The sequence below is a fragment of the Mytilus edulis genome, chromosome 6, assembly GCF_963676685.1.
Source record: "Mytilus edulis chromosome 6, xbMytEdul2.2, whole genome shotgun sequence".
Lineage (NCBI taxonomy): Eukaryota > Metazoa > Mollusca > Bivalvia > Mytilida > Mytilidae > Mytilus > Mytilus edulis.
In genome coordinates, this window is record NC_092349.1 from 18,303,127 (window position 1) to 18,324,351 (window position 21,225).

At 34.2% G+C, this 21,225-nt stretch overlaps 1 long non-coding RNA gene across 2 annotated transcripts; it reads right to left on the minus strand.

The window, feature by feature from the left end:
- Positions 1–7,829: 7,829 nt before the first annotated feature.
- LOC139527275 (uncharacterized) lies at positions 7,830–15,824 on the minus strand. 2 transcript variants are annotated; one of them, XR_011665318.1, is made up of 3 exons: positions 15,703–15,824; positions 14,465–14,572; positions 7,830–7,992 (listed from the first exon to the last, which is right to left on the minus strand). It is a non-coding gene; the product is annotated as an uncharacterized lncRNA (long non-coding RNA). The 2 variants fall into 2 exon arrangements; XR_011665319.1 differs by having other exon boundaries at positions 15,695–15,824.
- Between the last annotated feature and the right edge of the window lie 5,401 nt (positions 15,825–21,225).

Genomic DNA, 21,225 nt, shown 5'->3' on the forward strand with positions numbered 1-21,225 from the left:
ATAATTATTTAATGTCACAGACTATATTTTTATAATTGGTGTCCGTTAATTAGAACCAAATAAAAAAGTGTACACCTGTAAACATGTTATTGAAAGAAAGTGTATAAAGATACTTATTTTTAATCACCAGATGTGCTTTATCTCTTAATCTAATTATTTGACATGTCATGTTAAACAGGACCATAGGATATTAATTAAGTGGTTCAAATAAGACGGAAAGCTACGGACGCCCATAGGACGTCCCACAAATATAATTTGAATTCGAAATCACGGATTTAAATCGTTATTACGAATTTTATAATTCGTTATAACAGCTTAAATTTGTGAGAACGAATTGTTGGAAATCGTTATATCAGATTTTGTAATTCGTTACGAATTATTACGAATTAAATTCGTTATCACAATTTTTTGTAATATGTGATACCGAATTAAAATCGTTATAACGAATTGTATAAATGGTTATTACGGATTAAATTCGTGATAACGAAATTGTGGAATTTGTTATCACATTTTTTTTATGTAATTTGTGATTCCAGATTAAAAACATTTTCACCTAAATTTGAACTACCTCACCTGGCACACAGGGTTAAGTGAGCTTTTTTCTCTTTACTGAAACCTTTTGGTCAAAGTTAAACAAACTTGACCACGAGCAATTTAGTTTTAACGATTTCTATTTTAAAAATTAGCAAAATTGATTGGACACTTAATTTGGTTGTTTGTTGGTTTTGTTTTGTTTTTGTAAATTAGCGCTGAATGGGCACAAGTTCAGAACGGTAAAAGTGACGTCACCCAATTTTAAACTTGATCATCAGACTCAGTGTTTTGTGTTAAGGTTTATGTACCCTTCTGTAGCCATTTTTGTACGAATTTTTCAAACCTCAATTGTATCAAAGCTAAAGTTATAATAAATAATAGAGATAGGCCATTTAGTACATGTTCCAAGGGGAAACTTGATGCAAAGCATTATTTTTTACTGTTTCATTGCATTTGATAGAAAAAGAGGACTTTGTGGCAAATAAATCAAGATTTTTATAGAAAATCCACAGCCTTTAATACAGAGATTTTTGTTATAAAATTTGAAACATAAATTACTAACTTGATTTTCTATGATGTGCTAGTGTTTATTTTTTACAAAAAGTTCTAAGTAACCTGTAAATTCCAAAACACCTCGTGCTGAGTCACTTAAGTCGAGCGCACCCTAAAAGGTGTACTTGATTTTTGCCATATTTATACTTGTCTTAACCAATAACTACATTTATAAACTTGTTTTAAGGAAATCAATGCTAGCACTGCATGTAATAATCCTATATCTATCAGTCATCAAATTGCAAAATATGAGAGTACAAGGATAAAGGCTGTGGATTTTCTATAAAAATCTTGATTTATTTGCCACAAAGTCCTCTTTTTCTATTAAATGCAATGGAACAGTAAAAAATAATGCTTTGCATCAAGTTTCCCCTTGGAATATGTACAAAATGGCCTATCTCTATTATTCATTATATCTGTAGTTCGATACAATTACAGTTTGAAAAGTTCGTACAAAAATGGCTACAGAAGGGTACATAAACCTTAATAAACATTGTGTATTAATTCAATAACATTTGGTTGAGGCAAACTAAATGTAGAGAGCGGAAATTACAGAATAAGCACTACGTCTTTGACCATTTGTAAAGGGGCATAACTCACGAACTATAAAAGAGACGCCCTTCAATTTCAAATTTTATTTGTGTGTTTTAGTAATTGGCATAGTGTATAAGTTGAATTTATAACATTTGGTTGAGGCAAACGGAAACCATTTCTGGGAACGTACCCGACAAACGGACTGGACTGACGGACAAGGGCTAGACTAAACTTCTCCCACGCCTAGCGTCGGGGGCACAAAAAATGTGTTTGATACCCATAATTCGTGACAGTAACATTTGTATTCCTTTTTTCTTAATTTAAAGTCTTCTTAGACAGGCGATTTCCTTCGTGTGTATCGCCAATTAATATATTTTACACAGAAGCAAACGAATTAGTTTCGGCAACATGGTTAATCGAAGTGTAAAACCTAAGATTTTCATCCCTAGGTTTACATGTCGATAAACCATGTTGGCGAAACTATTTCCGTTGCATCTGTGTAAAATGTATCCAGGTACACACAGTAATGATATTCACCGCTTAAAAAAACTTTGGTAGAAAATAAAAAATAAAAATATTTCGGTCAAGAAATATGAGAAGTAGACATATTTTCCCCCGGAGAGTTTCGGTGTGTCAACTTTGTCGCTGGCTAATAAACCCACCCGTTTACACGACAAAAATTTCTAGGTATAGTGTAAAATACGTTAAAACTAAATTGATTGCGGTCAAGTTTGTTTCACTTTGTCAAGAAGGTTTTAATGAAGAAGATTTTTGTAAAAGTAATAAACAGCGATGGGTGCAGAGTGAGGAAGAAAGCTCTCTTAATTCTGTGTGCCATGTGAGCTAAAAATCTGTGATAATGAATTTTAATCTGAAATTACCAATTACAATAAAAACTGTGATAACGAATTCCACAAATTCGTTATCACAAATTTAATCAGTTTAAACAAATTCTACAATTCGTTATAACGATAAAATCACAAATTACAAAAAATTGTGATAAGGAATTTAATTCTTAATAACGAATTACAAGATCTGTTATAACGATTTTCACCAATTCATTATCACAAATTTAATCTGTTAAAACGAATTATAAAATTCGAGATAACAATTTAAATTCGTGATTTCGAATTCAAATAATTTTATACCTTTTGGAGGTCCTAAATAGGCTTCCGTAGAAAGCAATACTACTGAATGTTTCACGATTGTCATGTTAATAAGATAAGAAATCCAAAAATTAAAAAGATAAAGACAAATATTTTATGTATTGATATCAAACATTTTAATCCAATTCTCTTTACACGGGAATAGTTCCGCCTACTGCATTGAGTGACAGTTTTTCTGATTAATATAAATAGTATATCTTGAAGAATTCTTACAGTTGTTATAAACATGTATAAGCAGTTAATTATTTAAGAGGTAGAAGATTCTTTTCAGAATTATCACAGACTTGTTACCTAGGGGTTGGGTAAGCGTTTATCAAAGACAAATTCTCGTCCGTTTTCGAGAATATACCGTCCACTTTAAAGGGTAGTCTGATGCAACATTAAGGTATAGCGTCCAAGTTTAAAGCCCAAATATGGCGTCGGTGTCTCGATGTCCGAATCATACGGTCCAACCCCAAATTCGCGTCCCGATTTCATGGTCGACCATGGCGTCCGCGTTAAGGCCCAAATATGGCGTCGGCGTTCACACCCAGGTCCAAATATAGCGTCAGCGTCCGACGTCCACCTTTATGGGTTCATTCTGTCCCACAAACACTACTGACAACTCTCCACCAGAGACCAAAATGGCACAGAAATTAACAACTATAGGTCACCGTACGGCCTTCAACAATGAGCACAGCCCATACCGCAGAGTCACCTATAACAAGTCCCGAAATGACAATGTGAAGCAATTTAAACGAAAAACTAACGACCTAATTTATATACAAAAAATGAACGAAAAACAAATATGTAACATATAAACAAACGACAACCACTGAATTACAGTCTCCTAACTTGGGACAGGCACATACATAGAGAATGTGGCGGGGTTAAACATGTTAGCGGGATCCCAAACCTCCAATAACCTGGAACTTTGGTGTAACAGTACAACATAAGAACGAACTATAAAAATCAGTTGAAAAAGGCTTACTCATCAGATGGAAAAAAATACAAATATATAAGATCCATACAATACATACAGACCATATATCGAAACCAATATATACTAAGCATTCAGCAAATCAAACAAAATGCATCTTAGAACCAAAGATCATTTTCACACTGTATATGGGTTAAAGATCTTAAAACAGAGTTTTTTTGGACACTGTATATGGGTCAGAGATACAGTTTGTATACAGACTGTATCTAAAAATTAGACCCATAGATAAAGCATACAGAAAAAGCATACAGACTGTATATAAGAGCCACAGGCAGTGCACACACTTTATCTTGCAGTAACAGGCAAAACATACAGACTTTTATTTCAACTTGGAACAACTTACAATGCATACATACTGTGTCTCTGATCCATAGACAGTGTTAACCGACTAATTCTAAGATATACCGACAATAGAAGTATCTTAGACTCATATTCAAAGCATATAAACAATGTATGAAGACTAAGAACGACGTACACTACATAAACTTAATTTAATTTACAACAAAGACAATGCATACAGACTGTATCTGGGAAGCACAGACAATGCATTAACTGTGTGTAATCAAAGAACCTTTGTGAGCACGCTCACATACTTCACAGCCCGACATTGTCACTAAGCAAACAAAATTTCAACAAATTATTTAGTTTAAACACGCATGAAATTCTGTTGTGTAATTTCAGAAGATATGCAGAAGTATATTTAGGCCGAAATTCTAAGTTCAGAAGGCATAGTTCCTAATTCCTAACAAGAGTACACATGTTGAAATTTCTCGCCTTATTTATGTTCATAGACCTAAATATAAAGTTTTACTACAATTATCACATAAACTTATTAATAACATGACCAAAGAAAATGAGATCTAGGTCATATGACCAAAATGAGGAATACATTTACACCTTATAATAATTCAATACAAATCAGGTCAAGGTCAGATGACACTTGGCACAAAAACTAAACACTGAACAATGAACCTCGAAAATGAGGTCAAGGTCAAATGAGACTTGCGAGGCTGACATCATAAGATATTTCCAGACACCAAATATAGTTGACCTATTGCATATAGTATTAGAAAAAACGAACAAAACTCAAAAGCTTAACTTTGACCATTGAACCAAGGAAATGAGGTCAAGATCAGATGACACCTGCCAGTTGGACATGTACACCTTACAATCCTTCCATGCACCAAATATACAACACATATTTCATATAGTATCTGAGATATAGACTTGACCACCAAAAACTTAACCCTTTTCACTGATCCATGAAATGATGGCGAGGTCAAGTGAAAACTGTCTGATGGGCATGCTGACCAAGGTACGCAAATACTAAACATAGTTACCCATAATATGAGAGAAATTACAAAAACTATTAACTTTTTTTCAAGCAGTCACTGAACCATGAAAATGAGTTCAATGACAATGGACATGTGACAGACGGAAACTTCCAAACTTAAGGCATCTGTATTTAAAGTATGGAGCATCCATGTCGTTCGCCGTCTAAAATATAAAGCTTTTAAGAAGTGAACTAACGCTGTCGCCGCCGCCGCCGGATCACCATTCCTATGTCGAGCTTCCTGCGACAAAAGTCGCAGGCTCGACAAAAACAAGAATGTGTCCATCGTACACCGTTCCCCACTTGCCCTATCATTTTCTTTGTTCAGTGGACCGTGAAATAGGGGAAAAAAACCTTCTTTGGCATTAAGCTTAGAAAAAAACATACTATTGGAAACATATGTACTAAGTTTCAAGTTTATTGGACCTGACCTTCAACAAAAACTACCTTAACCAAAACATTTAACCTGAAGCGAGAAAACGGACGAAGGAGCAGACGCATAGACCGGAAAACTAATGCCCATTTACTATCGTAGGTGGGGCATAACAAAATTAATCATGATTTTCTGCCAATATGCACATTTACATAGCATGTCCTAACTATCTAAAAAATTCATGAAACTCTGTTGTGGTCTTTAGACAGATTTATGACAAACTGTTGTAGGAGTATATAGAAAATCAATGAATTGATAATTTCATAATTTCCTCATTATCTACAAAGATTTATAAAACTCTGTTATGTGGTTTCAGAGGAGTTGCAATAAAGAGAACAGGACTGACAGACCGATGGATCAAAAACATTGTACCATAAAGAACTTTGTTTGGTTTGGTATAATAAAGGGTCTGCTAAATAATGTAAGGCTGAGATAAATTAGTCATTTGGTCACACCAGTTTTTTGGCGAGGTTCGTTTTGTTCAGTCTGAGATGTTCTTTGTTGTGTTTTGCATTCTGTTGTTTGTTTTTTAATCTTTCTCTCTTTTTTTGCCGTGGTTTTGTCAGTTTATTATTGACTTATGTGTTTGAAAAAGCCTTTAGTATCTTTCGCCTCTCTCTTTGGTCAATTTGATTATGTGGGACATACAGATTTAGACCCAAACTTGTCTCTGATTGTTTCGTGATTATTGCAGATGTAAATCATACTATAAAATTGAGTATGGAAATGGGGAATGTGTCAAGGAGACAACAACCCGACCATAGAGCAGACAACAGCCGAAGGCCACCGATAGATCTTCAATGTAGCGAGAAACTCCCGCACACGGAGGTGTCCGTCAGCTGGCCCCTAAACAAATATGTATACTAGTTCAGTGATAATGGACGTCATACTAAGCTCCGAATTATACACAAGAAACTAAATTATAAATCATACAAGACTAACAAAGGTCAGAGGCTCCTAACTTGGGACAGGCGCAAAATTGCGGCGGGATTAAACATGTTTTTTGAGATCTCAACCCTCCCCTATACCTGTAGCCAATGTAGAAAAAAACAAACGCGAAACAATACGCACAGTAAAACTCAGTTTAAGAGAAGTCCGAGTCCGATGTCAGAATATGAAACAAAAGAAAATAAACAAAATGACAATAATACATAAATAACAACAGACTACTAGCAGTTATTGACATGCCAGAACCAGACCTCAATTAAACTGATTGAAAGATTATGTCTTCATCATATGAATATCAGGCAAAATCCCTCCTGTTAGGGGTTTAGTATTATACCGTCATGAAATATACAACCCTCTTATTTACAATATCATTTGATCAACACCTATTTACAAGGGTCTATTTGATATGATTTTTCTCATTGTTGAAGGCTGTATGGTTGCATATAACTGCTTACATCCACTTTATTTGAACTTGAGTGGATACATGTAGGTGTCTCATTGGCAATCATACCACATCTCCGTATTTTTACAGTATTGTATCAGTACTGTTACCTAATAACAGGACAAAACAAGACAGCAATTTGACAAAACTAAAGACAAACATACTTGATTTTACTTCTCTAAAGATATAAACAAAATTTTCATAGTTCGTATCTGAACATGTACACAGCCAGGGAATTTTAAGGGACTATATTTCAGTGTGCATATACTTAGTAGCTAATCTGGCTACTTCCTGTTTATCAGACCGGTACCTTAGAAAAGAATTGTGACAATATATCCAATCTTTTCAAAAACCAAAGACTAACGTCACTAGGAGCAGCAGTTAGTTGTCATAGATACTCTAGATAGAAAGATAATCTGCCACTTTTATAAAAGGGACTACACATAGTTTTTGAAAGGGTATAATCGGTTTGTGCCGAAATTACTTTCTTTAGTCCAGAAACTCATTTGTGCTAAATGGTAATCTCCACCCACATTTAGGACTGGCAGTTATTTGTAGTTTTTATCAACAGCTTGCACTTTTTCTAAATTATATTTGCTTCTTTTAAGGCTAACTAAAACTGTTTTTTTACCATTGTGGTTTGATTAAGGTAGTGTATATCAAACAGCTGTTGGAAATATTTTGGACAACCCTCTTATTTACAATATCATTTGATCAACACCTAGTGGTCTTTGGTGGTATCTCGCATAACATTAATAAGGTCTTTTTTAAAGGCAACTTGAAATTATTGGTCCCATATTTATGTGCTATAGCAAATGTATGGGCTGCTGATCTGCATATATGATAGCAATATATTCTTATGTTTTCAATGACCCCTTATTTCTTCACTCCACTTTATAAGATAGAAATAAATGTTATTCCATATTTTATTGGTTTTTTTAAAGGTATCATAATTTAGACATAAAGACAAAACTAAGCACAGTGAAAAAAGTCTACTCTGTCCTGTAAAGTTTGAGATGTTTTTGTTGTTCAATCTTTGTCACTTGTATGGAAACACCAAATCTTGATAACCTACAACAGAAATATTATCACTTTTATTTCAATTCAATTGTTGCAGTTATCATGCATGTAATAGAGAAAATGATAAATTAGACCAGATCTCCACATTAATAATATCAAAACTAGAGGCTTCAATGAGCCTAAGTCACTCACATGATACTTTTATTTACAATTGATGCATGATACAGAAATTGTCCATACCAACCGTCAGTGTTTACCATACAATACAGTACTTCTATACACTGTCTGTATACAGTATTTGTCGGATTTTGTCCATACCTATCGTCGATGTTTGACATAAAATACAATACTCCTATATACCGTATATCAACAGTATTTGTCTATACCTACCGTCGGTGGTTAACATACAATACAGTCCTCCTATATACCGTCTATCAACAGTATTTGTCTATACCTACCGTCAGTGGTTAACATACGATATAGTACTCCTTTGCACCGTCCATCAACAGTATTTGTCTATACCTACCGTCGGTGGTTAACATGCAATAAAGTGCTCCTATATACCGTCTATCAACAGTATTTGTCTATACCTACCGTCAGTGGTTAACATACGATATAGTACTCCTTTGCACCGTCCATCAACAGTATTTGTCTATACCTACCGTCGGTGGTTAACATGCAATAAAGTGCTCCTATATACCGTCTATCAACAGTATTTGTCTATACCTACCGTCGGTGGTAAACATACAATATAGTGCTCCTATATACCGTCTATCAACAGTATTTGTCTATACCTACCGTCGGTGGTTAACATGCAATAAAGTGCTCCTATATACCGTCTATCAACAGTATTTGTCTATACCTACCGTCAGTGGTTAACATACGATATAGTACTCCTTTGCACCGTCCATCAACAGTATTTGTCTATACCTACCGTCGGTGGTTAACATGCAATAAAGTGCTCCTATATACCGTCTATCAACAGTATTTGTCTATACCTACCGTCGGTGGTTAACATACAATATAGTGCTCCTATATACCGTCTATCAACAGTATTTGTCTATACCTACCGTCGGTGGTTAACATACAATATAGTGCTCCCGTAAACCGTCTATCAATAGTATTTGTCTATACCTACTGTCGGTAGTTAACATACAATATAGTGCTTCTATATACCGTCTATCGACAGTATTTGTCTATACCTACCATCGCTGGTTAACATACAATATAGTGCTCCTATATACCGTCTATCAACAGTATTTGTCTATACCTACCGTCGGTGGTTAACATACAATATAGTGCTCCCATATACCGTCTATCAACAGTATTTGTCTATACCTACTGTCGGTAGTTAACATACAATATAGTGCTCCTATATGCCGTCTATCAACAGTATTTGTCTATACCTACCGTCGGTGGTTAACATACAATATAGTGCTCCTATATACCGTCTATCAACAGTATTTGTCTATACCTACCGTCGGTGTTTAACATACAATATAGTGCTCCCATAAACCCGTCTATCAACAGTATTTGTCTATACCTACCGTCGGTAGTTAACATACAATATAGTGCTCCTATATTCCATCTATCAACAGTATATGTCTATACTTACCGTCGGTGGTTAACATACAATATAGTGCTCCCATATACCGTTTATCAACAGTATTTGTCTATACCTACCGTCGCTGGCCGTCGCTGGTTAACATACAATATAGTGCTCTTTTATACCGTCTATCAACAGTATCTGTCTATACCTAATGTCGGTAGTTGCTCCTATATACCGTCTATCACCAGTATTTGTCTATACCTACCGTCGGTGGTTAACATAAGATAAAGTGCTCCTATAAACCGTCTATCAACAGTATTTGGCTATACATACCGTCAGTGGTTAACATACAATATAGTGCTCCCATATACCGTCTATCAACAGTATTTGTCTATACCTACCGTCGGTGGTTAACATACAATATAGTGCTCCTATATACCGTCTATCAACAGTATTTGTCTATACCTACCGTCGGTGGTTAACATACAATATAGTGCTCCTATATACCGTCTATCAACAGTATTTGTCTATACCTACCGTCGGTGTTTAACATACAATATAGTGCTCCCATAAACCCGTCTATCAACAGTATTTGTCTATACCTACCGTCGGTAGTTAACATACAATATAGTGCTCCTATATTCCATCTATCAACAGTATATGTCTATACTTACCGTCGGTGGTTAACATACAATATAGTGCTCCCATATACCGTGTATCAACAGTATGTGTCTATACCTACTGTCGGTAGTTAACATACAATATAGTGCTCCTATATACCATCTATCAACAGTATTTGTCTATACCTACCGTCGGTAGTTAACATACAATATAGTGCTCCTATATACCATCTATCAACAGTATTTGTCTATACCTACCGTCGGTGGTTAACATACAATATAGTGCTCCTATATACCGTCTATCAACAGTATTTGTCTATACCTACTGTCGGTAGTTAACATACAATATAGTGCTCCTATATACCGTTTATCAACAGTATTTGTCTATACCTACCGTCGCTGGTTAACATACAATATAGTGCTCTTTTATACCGTCTATCAACAGTATCTGTCTATACCTAATGTCGGTAGTTGCTCCTATATACCGTCTATCACCAGTATTTGTCTATACCTACCGTCGGTGGTTAACATAAGATAGAGTGCTCCTATAAACCGTCTATCAACAGTATTTGGCTATACATACCGTCAGTGGTTAACATACAATATAGTGCTCCCATATACCGTCTATCAACAGTATTTGTCTATACCTACCGTCGGTGGTTAACATACAATATAGTGCTCCTATATACCGTCTATCAACAGTATTTGTCTATACCTACCGTCGGTGTTTAACATACAATATAGTGCTCCCATAAACCCGTCTATCAACAGTATTTGTCTATACCTACCGTCGGTAGTTAACATACAATATAGTGCTCCTATATTCCATCTATCAACAGTATATGTCTATACTTACCGTCGGTGGTTAACATACAATATAGTGCTCCCATATACCGTGTATCAACAGTATGTGTCTATACCTACTGTCGGTAGTTAACATACAATATAGTGCTCCTATATACCATCTATCAACAGTATTTGTCTATACCTACCGTCGGTAGTTAACATACAATATAGTGCTCCTATATACCATCTATCAACAGTATTTGTCTATACCTACCGTCGGTGGTTAACATACAATATAGTGCTCCTATATACCGTCTATCAACAGTATTTGTCTATACCTACTGTCGGTAGTTAACATACAATATAGTGCTCCTATATACCGTTTATCAACAGTATTTGTCTATACCTACCGTCGCTGGTTAACATACAATATAGTGCTCTTTTATACCGTCTATCAACAGTATCTGTCTATACCTAATGTCGGTAGTTGCTCCTATATACCGTCTATCACCAGTATTTGTCTATACCTACCGTCGGTGGTTAACATAAGATAAAGTGCTCCTATAAACCGTCTATCAACAGTATTTGGCTATACATACCGTCAGTGGTTAACATACAATATAGTGCTCCCATATACCGTCTATCAACAGTATTTGTCTATACCTACTGTCGGTAGTCAACATACAATATAGTGCTCCTATATACCGTCTATCAACAGTATTTGTCTATACCTACCGTCGGTGGTTAACATACAATATAGTGCTCCTACAATGTATATACCGTCTATCAACAGTATTTGTCTATACCTACCGTCGGTGGTTAGCATACAATATAGTGCTCTCATATACCGTCTATCAACAGTATTTGTCTATACCTACTGTCGGTAGTTAACATACAATATAGTGCTTCTATATACCGTCTATCGACAGTATTTGTCTATACCTACCATCGCTGGTTAACATACAATATAGTGCTCCTATATACCGTCTATCAACAGTATTTGTCTATACCTACCGTCGGTGGTTAACATACAATATAGTGCTCCCATATACCGTCTATCAACAGTATTTGTCTATACCTACTGTCGGTAGTTAACATACAATATAGTGCTCCTATATACCGTCTATCAACAGTACTTGTCTATACCTACCGTCGGTAGTTAACATACAATATAGTGCTCCTATATACCGTCTATCAACAGTATTTGTCTATACCTACCGTCGATGGTTAACATAAGATAAAGTGCTCCTATAAACCGTCTATCAACAGTATTTGGCTATACCTACCGTCAGTGGATAACATACAATATAGTGCTCCCATATACCGTCTATCAACAGTATTTGTCTATACCTACTGTCGGTAGTCAACATACAATATAGTGCTCCTATATACCGTCTATCAACAGTATTTGTCTATACCTACCGTCGGTGGTTAACATACAATATAGTGCTCCTATATACCATCAATCAACAGTATTTGTCTATACCTACTGTCGGTAGTTAACATAAAATATAGTGCTTCTATATACCGTCTATCAACAGTATTTGTCTATACCTACCGTCGGTGGTTAACATACAATATAGTGCTCCTACAATGTATATATACCGTCTATCAACAGTATTTGTCTATACCTACCGTCGGTGGTTAACATACAATATAGTGCTCCTACAATGTATATATACCGTCTATCAACAGTATTTGTCTATACCTACCGTCGGTGGTTAACATACAATATAGTGCTCCCATATACAGTCTATCAACAGTATTTGTCTATACCTACTGTCGGTAGTTAACATAGAATATAGTGCTCCTATATACCATCTATCAACAGTATATGTCTATACCTACCGTCGGTGGTTAACATACAATATAGTGCTCCCATATACTGTCTATCAACAGTATTTGTCTATACCTACCGTCGGTGGTTAACATACAATATAGTGCTCCTATATACCGTCTATCAACAGTATGTGTCTATATCTACTGACGGTAGTTAACATACAATATAGTGCTCCTATATACCGTCTATCAACAGTATTTGTCTATACCTACCGTCGGTAGTTAACATAAAATATAGTGCTCCTATATACCATCTATCAACAGTATTTGTCTATACCTACCGTCGGTGGTTAACATACAATATAGTGCTCCTATATACCGTCTATCAACAGTATTTGTCTATACCTACCGTCGGTAGTTAACATACAATATAGTGCTCCTATATACCATCTATCAACAGTATTTGTCTATACCTACCGTCGGTGGTTAACATACAATATAGTGCTCCTATATACCGTCTATCACCAGTATTTGTCTATACCTACCGTCGGTGGTTAACATAAGATATAGTGCTCCTATATACCGTCTATCAACAGTATTTGGCTATACCTACCGTCAGTGGTTAACATGGAATATAGTGCTCCTATATACCGTCTATCAACAGTATTTGTTTATACCTACTGTCGGAGGTTAACATAGAATATAGTGCTCCTATATACCAAGAGGGATAACGGATCTGCATCTAGAATTTATCATGCTGCCCTTTTTTTGGATTTTTAAAATTCTTGTTATCCCTCAATTTTTACATTCATCCCAAATAATACAACAGTAGTCAATTAGGGGCAGAACACCCATTGTATTATGTTTTCTTGCAGTGATATAAAAAAAATGTATTTAAGAAAGATTGTATATTCTGGATGATATATTAGCACAACCTTGGTCAATTTTATTTCTCCAGTTACTTAGTGGGCTGTCAATTTTGAAACTAATATTTTTTCACATGAAGAATTTTGTAATATATTAATTTATTATCAAGTTTGGTTGAAAAGTCTGAATAGTTTCTGCTTTGTTCCAGTAATCAAACATTTTGTTTCATTTGCATCTATGAACATGTTATTCATTTTACTCTTCAACCCTGTGTAAATCTTCTTGAACATCATCATTTATATTTTCTAGATGTTTCCCCCTTATTTATGAATAGTGGTGTCATCAGCATATACAACGAAATAGGTCTGTTTCACAATTTTTAATGCATAAGGGAAGGTCATTTATAAATAGCACAAACAATAGAGGACAAGGTATAGAACATTGGGGAACACCAAATTTTACATGTTGTTGTTCAGAGTCAACATTACAAATGTATACCTTTTGTTATTCAGGTACGACTTACAAAAACTAACAGTAGTCTCACTAAATCCATAAATGTCGAGCTTTAAACAAAGAAAGTCATATTCTACCAAATCAAAAGCTTTTTTTTAAATCTTAATAAAATTGCTAGGTTTAAATTACCATCTTTCATTTCTTGCAACCATGTGTCAATGATATTAAATAAATGTCAAGCTCAATCCAGTATATATTCCAAGTTATGGACAAATGATAATGCTATTAAAAATACCAAATCATAACCAGTGCCTTTCTCTTTTTCTATTTACAGTATATGACTTAATAATGATTACTTTTTTCAACTATTTTCATACTTTTTTGTTTCCTCTGCTTTTGTATCAAGGGCATAATTGTTTATGGCAAACTAAGCATCTGCATAATCAAACTATTCCTAACTATACTCTACCTCAAATTCTGGAAACTGCACAATTTTTGTCATAGCAGTCTTATGGTAGCTGAACTATTTCTATTGTTTGTAAATCTGGATTAATAAGTCTTTTGTCACATTCTGGGGCTATAGAAAAAAAACATTACAGAATTATCAAAATTATGTGTGTATAATGTTTGTGTACAGTCATTCAACTAAAAAAGGACAAAAATTATTTTTTTGTGTATAATAAATAAATAATTGTGATTTTAATGTCTTAATATTATAAAAAAAACTTCAAAAGATTAAATTTAAATTATAATCTAAACATGAAAGAGCACATATAAATCAACCGTTTACTCAGATTTATATCTAAAACCAGTTATAACTAGCTATAATATCTTTGACTTCACAAATATCATCATCTAATTTTACAAATCAGTATTTATTTGGTGGCACTTCCTGCACACTAAGTATGTTATGCTTGAGGTTTAATTTTGATGCAATCACATTTCAGAAGGTACATGTCTTGAACTGTTTTAATGAATAAATTACAATTTTAAACTCAGTTTAGGCTGACCTGAGGTCAATAGTCTTAAACAATGTCATCAAACTATCAGTTTTACTGTAATATATTGATATTGTGACATTTATGGGAAAGAGCATATGAGTTAGTCATATTGGTCAATACAATGGAAAGTTTATAGCTGAGACTACTATAACACTATGTGTTATACTAGTAGTCTCAGTTTATAACTATGTTAATTATATACATGACATATAATAATTAAATCATTCAAAAAACTATTCCAAAGATTTCTCTCAAATCATGTTTACATTTTTTTAGAGAAGAGTCTGTCTGAAATATATTCAGGGGTAGTCCAAATAATTATGACTTCTTAAAAAGCTATATTATGGGGAAAAAGGGGGGGGGGGTCTATTATGTTTTTTTCATACAGGAGGAAGACGTCAAAGCAAAAAAAAACACCAACAAAACAAAATAAAATAATAGCCTGTCAAGACGTCCTTATATCATAATAATTTGGTCTAATTTTGGGATAATACATTTAACTTCCTTTGATGTCGGGGAGGGGATAAGTTTTGACGATTAATTATTCTTGAAACTAACAATAATTATTTCTTATTGTTACTTTGTTAAGCGAGCGCGATGTGTGGTTCTCGAGTTATTTTAAAAAAAAAAGGGGGGGGGGTTGTTGTTACTATATCAAATTTACCCAGTTTGGAGACAATAAATATTTAAAATCTAACCAGCTAACCATAAACTCCAATGTTCCTGCTTTTTTTAGCAGAACCAACACGATGGCATTCTCGTCTCTGTTATAATCAATAGTTAACTCATTTCTTCTTCCAGGTTATTTCTTAATCAATTATGATTATCTATCTATTTACCATGTTTATGTTAAACTGGTCCGTAATTCCATCGTAGTGTATCGATAAGTGAACACAACAGGGAACCAGTATATTAAACGTCTGTAAACCGAGGTATATAATATACAAGTTTCCTGAGTCAGTAACCGTAACTATCACCGTGCTTTGTGCGAATGCGCAAGAAACACCAACAACAAGGATAAAACAGGGTACACAGTTCCGTAATTTCGTATATTTTTCTTATCTTCATACTAAAGAGCTTCAAAAGTAGGCGTGCTAAGGTGCACTGGGCGGGTCTAAAAACCGACTCTCGGTGGTTAACGTCTCTCGATGGTTAACTTTAAGTGCCTACCGTCGCAACAGGTGTAATGCGAGCTTTAGCGAGCTATTAGACATTTGCGGAAACTGTCATACACCTACGATTAGGATTACAATTACACGTATCAACTTTACTAAATACTATTTCTAGGCATATCAATAAATACTAAAATACTATATATAGCCGATAGCCCAGCAATACTGGTGGACCCCATATTTTATTAATATAAATATAATAGATATACACAATATACATGAAGCATAAGTATCAATGCTCTATAAATAAACTTTCATAAGGAATTCCATAGAAAAACGAGTAAATTGTGTTCAAAAATATGGGCTCTGTCATCAACGATCCCGCCGGCCAGGAAAAACCAACTACATTTTAAATAAAGTGGAAAATTTTGGAAACCTGTTTCCAAACCCAAATGCTCGGAAGACCGTCTCGAGAGGTACACTTGGACTGTATATAACTGAATAAATATACTATATGGAATATAAAATAATAAATCAAGTTACTTTATAGTAAAATATAAATCCCTACTAAATACAAATTAGAATAACAATTCAATTGAAAATGAAATTTATTTCACTGTTGTCCAGTCTGATGCTTGGCTAGAAGTGACCAACAAGGGAATGTAATTTTATTAAAGATTCACACTGAAACCACAAATTACTAACGAAAAATGTTCAGGAAACGCGAAATTCAATTTGAAAAAATCGCTAAGATGTCCATAAATCATTATCAAGATATTTTTAAGATGACCGTAACATAAAACAAGGATGACCGTGATTGGTAAACAGATGACCGTAACTTGATAAAGATGACCGTTATTTGTAAAGAATGACTGTAATTTATAAAGGATGATCGTAACTTTTAAATGATGACCCTCAATTCTAAGAATATCCGTATTTGTATTCATTGCTTTTAATTTGTTGTTTTTGTCTCAATAGGGGCTTAGTTAGCGGATATAAACATGTTTCATCAATTTATTTATAACTATTTGCCGTACTTTGAGTTCATGACAATGATAGTAAATTGCAAATTTCTCGTAAACAATGAAATATTTATTGATAACGACTATAAAATTTTAATACAAATTGAGAGATACGACGAAAAGATGAAGAAACAAGAATGTGTCCCTCTGAGGTGTCTCTAGTACATGCCTCATCTACACTATAATTTTCTATGTTCAGTGGACCGTTAAAATGGGAAAAAAACTGTAATTTGGCATTATGATTAGAAATATCATATCATAGAAAACATGTGTACTAAGTTTCAAGTTGATTGGACTTCAACGTCATCAAAAACCTCCTCGACCAAAAACTTTAACCTGAGGTGGGACAGACGGACGAAAGAGCAGACGAACGGACGAACAAACGAACGGACGCACAGACCAGAAAACACAATGCCCATGAATGGAGCATAAAAACACTAATTAAACATATGAATATCCGGTAATCGAGCCTGTGTGTATGGTTCCAGAGGAAGCAGATTAAAATATTAGTTTGTCTTTATATATGAATAACATTGCTGTATATAAAAATTGACAAGGTTCCCCTCAGTGGTAGATCCAGGGGGGGGGGGGGGTATCCGAAAACCCTTTTTATTTACCGATCAGTGCATTTGAATAGGGACACATAGTTTGAACCCCCTTTACCCTGGGTTGGGACCACCCTTTTTTGAAAATGGCTTAATCCGCCCCTGCCCCTGCCCCTGCCCCTGGTGATACGCTATACACACAAGACTATTCTAAGGATCTATTTTGCTGGAGCTCGCATTCACTAGTTTGGTCGTAGTATTTTAAAAACAGGTTCTGTTATTTTATTTTCAAGACAAAATAGAAGACAAATCAGAGACGATATTATAAGTTATATGGTTCGCTACTGACCCCCTACGGATCCATAGAGGGTTAGTAAAATCCATAGGGGGTGAGGCCGGAGGCCGAGTCCCCTATGAATTTTATTCACCCTCTATGGATCCGTAGGGGGTCAGTAGTCAACCGTATAACGAATGTATCGGACGCTGGACTTTTTCTGCGGCGTTTTGTTGAAAAATAAACAATGAAACACAACAACATTAATAGATGACGTCGCCATTAACGCGTCATGAACCCCATATGAAACTTACTAACCCCATACGGTCTCATAGGGGGTCACCACGTGACGGCATTTAACCAATCACAACGTGATAATTCATCTGTGGTCCGATAAAATAACAATGGGTGTACATCCATTGGCATTTTTAAAAAAGTGCATTTATTATATGCCCATGAATGGAGCATAAAAACACTAATCAAACATATGAATATGCGGTAATCGAGCCTGTGTGTATGGTTCCAGAGGAAGCAGATTAAAATCTTAGTTTGTCTTTATATATGAATAACATTGCTGTATATACAAATTGACAAGGTTCCCCTCCGTGGTGGATCCAGGAGGGGGGGGGGGGGGTCCGAAACCCCGTTTATTTACCGATCAGTGCATTTGAATGGGGACACATAGTTTGAACATTTCATCTTTAAAATTTATTTCTGAAAATGAAAAAACTTCCACAAACTACTTTGATGTTTTAAATCAAATTTGTCAAGAATGTAATAATTACAAATGTATCTGCCCTACAGACAGGAGTCTAAATTATCTCTTTTAGAAAAGTGAAAAAAAAACCCACCAAACTTAAACATTCTTCAATTAGAATAGACAAATCTATTGTCAATTTTTCTAAAACTAGTATAAGTGATTTGAACAAAATAAATGCAATCACCAGATGAGTATGACTAATGCTGGAAATTTTACAGTGAATGACAATCTTTCTGTAGCTGTTACAGAATCAAATATGATAATGGTACTTATGAATCTAATGATGAGGTAATTAATTTGCAATGTACTGATACAAATGTTTTATGCAATCCTCCTGAGGCCTTATCACCTGTTGATTTTAAGCTTTGTTTTTCAATTGGATTAAGTGTATTAGTGACAGCATGTTTATTTGCCTTACTAAATAATAATTGTTATTTATTACCTAATTTACAAGAAACATCTGAAGGAAAGAATAATGTGTATGACTTTTCTTTAACAAAGGGTATAAAAATATGTTCACATAATGTAAACAGACTTGAACACAAGCTAGATGAAATCAAATACAATTTAATATTCTCTGAAAATCCTCCAGATATATACTGTTGTTGTGAAACATTTTTGGACAGTAACACCCAGGATAATTTTATACAAATTCCAGGGTTCATTTTAAATAGAAAAGATAGACTATCACGGGGAAGAGGTGGTTTGGTGGTTTATTTTTCAGAAAAAGTAACATTTGATAGAAAAGCTGAATTTGAAATAAGTGACATTGAAACAATGTGGTTTGAAATTAAACCAGTTCACAAAAAATAATTTTTATTATGTTCAGTATACAGACCTCCTAGTTCACTAATTAATTGGATTGATGAATTTGAAAAAGAAATTACAACTGCCATCAATCATAATTCAGATATTATTTTAGTTGGTGATTTTAATATAGATTTTTTAAAACCTAATAAACAACCACAAAAATGGCTAAGTTTATTAGAAACCTACAATCTCAACCAGATAATTCAAGAGGCAACAAGAGTTACACCTGATTCTAGTACACTAATTGGTCATGTTTATGTCACCAATAAAGATTTGATACTAGAATCACAAGTTGCTAAATTTTCAATAAGTGATAATTATCCAGTTTGTTTAACTAGAAAAGAAAAACATTCCTCTTATATCAAAAAAGATATTCATACTACCATTTCTTACAGAAATTTTAAAAAATTCAATGAGACACATTTTCTAAGTGACTTAGCTATTGCACCTTTTGATAGAATTGAACATGAAAGTCACCCAAATACATGTTTTCAGATGTGGTATAACATATTTAATGCAGTTTTAAATAAACATGCACCAATTGTTACTAAAAGAGTTAAAAGAGACGGACAACCTGAATGGTTCAATAATGAAATTGCATATGCCAGAAAAATGAGAGAGAAATACCATAAATTAGGAATGTGGTCCAAGTTCAAATTTTGGCGAAACAGGACAAAACACATAATCGATGAATCAAAAAGAAATTTTTATTCAAAGATGGTAAAAGATTCAAAAGCTTCTAAAGATTTGTGGAAATGTATTCGAAGTCTTAACCCATCCCAACAAGAAAAGCCATATGAACTTTTAAATGAAAATGGTGTTAAAACTAATAATGTCAGTGACATTTGTAATGTTTTAATAAGTTTTTACATCTTGTGTTGAAAACCTGAGGACTCACAGATATATGAGCAAACCTCATGATTATGCAAAATTAAATCAATATGTACAAAAGAAATTTAATAAGTCAGAACAAGTAAAGTTTTCAATTCCACCAGTCACAATAAATGGTATATTTAATGAGATGATCAAACTTGACATTAATAAATCCACGGGATCTGATAACATATGACCAAAAATTTTTAAATTGAGTGCTCCTTTCATAACGTCATCTTTAACTTACATTTTTAACAGAATAATAGATACAAGTACATTACCCAGTTTTCTAAAGAATGCAAGATCTAGAGTAACCCCTGTGTTTAAAGCTGGTGAAAAATTCATGGCAACAAATTATAGACCAATTTCTGTACTTCCCGTTTTATCAAAACTTTTAGAAAAGCATGTTTCAAAACATTTGTATGACTACCTAAAAATATTAGATCTTTTACACCCAGCACAGTCTGGGTTTCGACAAGAACACTCTTGCCAAACTGCCCTTATCAATATCATAGATAAATGGATACAGGATGTAAATGATGGTGATATCAACTTAGCAGTCCTGTTGGATTTTAAGAAAACTTTTGATGTAGTAGATCATGATATTCTCTGTAAAAAACTTGAAATTTATGGATTTGATAATACTGCTGTTTCTTTTTTTAAATTATATTTGAATGAAAGAACTCAACAAGTACAAATTGGTAATGCTCATTCTGAAAAACTGTATATCAAGTATGGTGTCCCCCAAGGCTCCATATTAGGCCCCCTTCTGTTTATATTCTACATAAACGACCTTCCTATTTATATGCACAATTATTGCACTGATTTATATG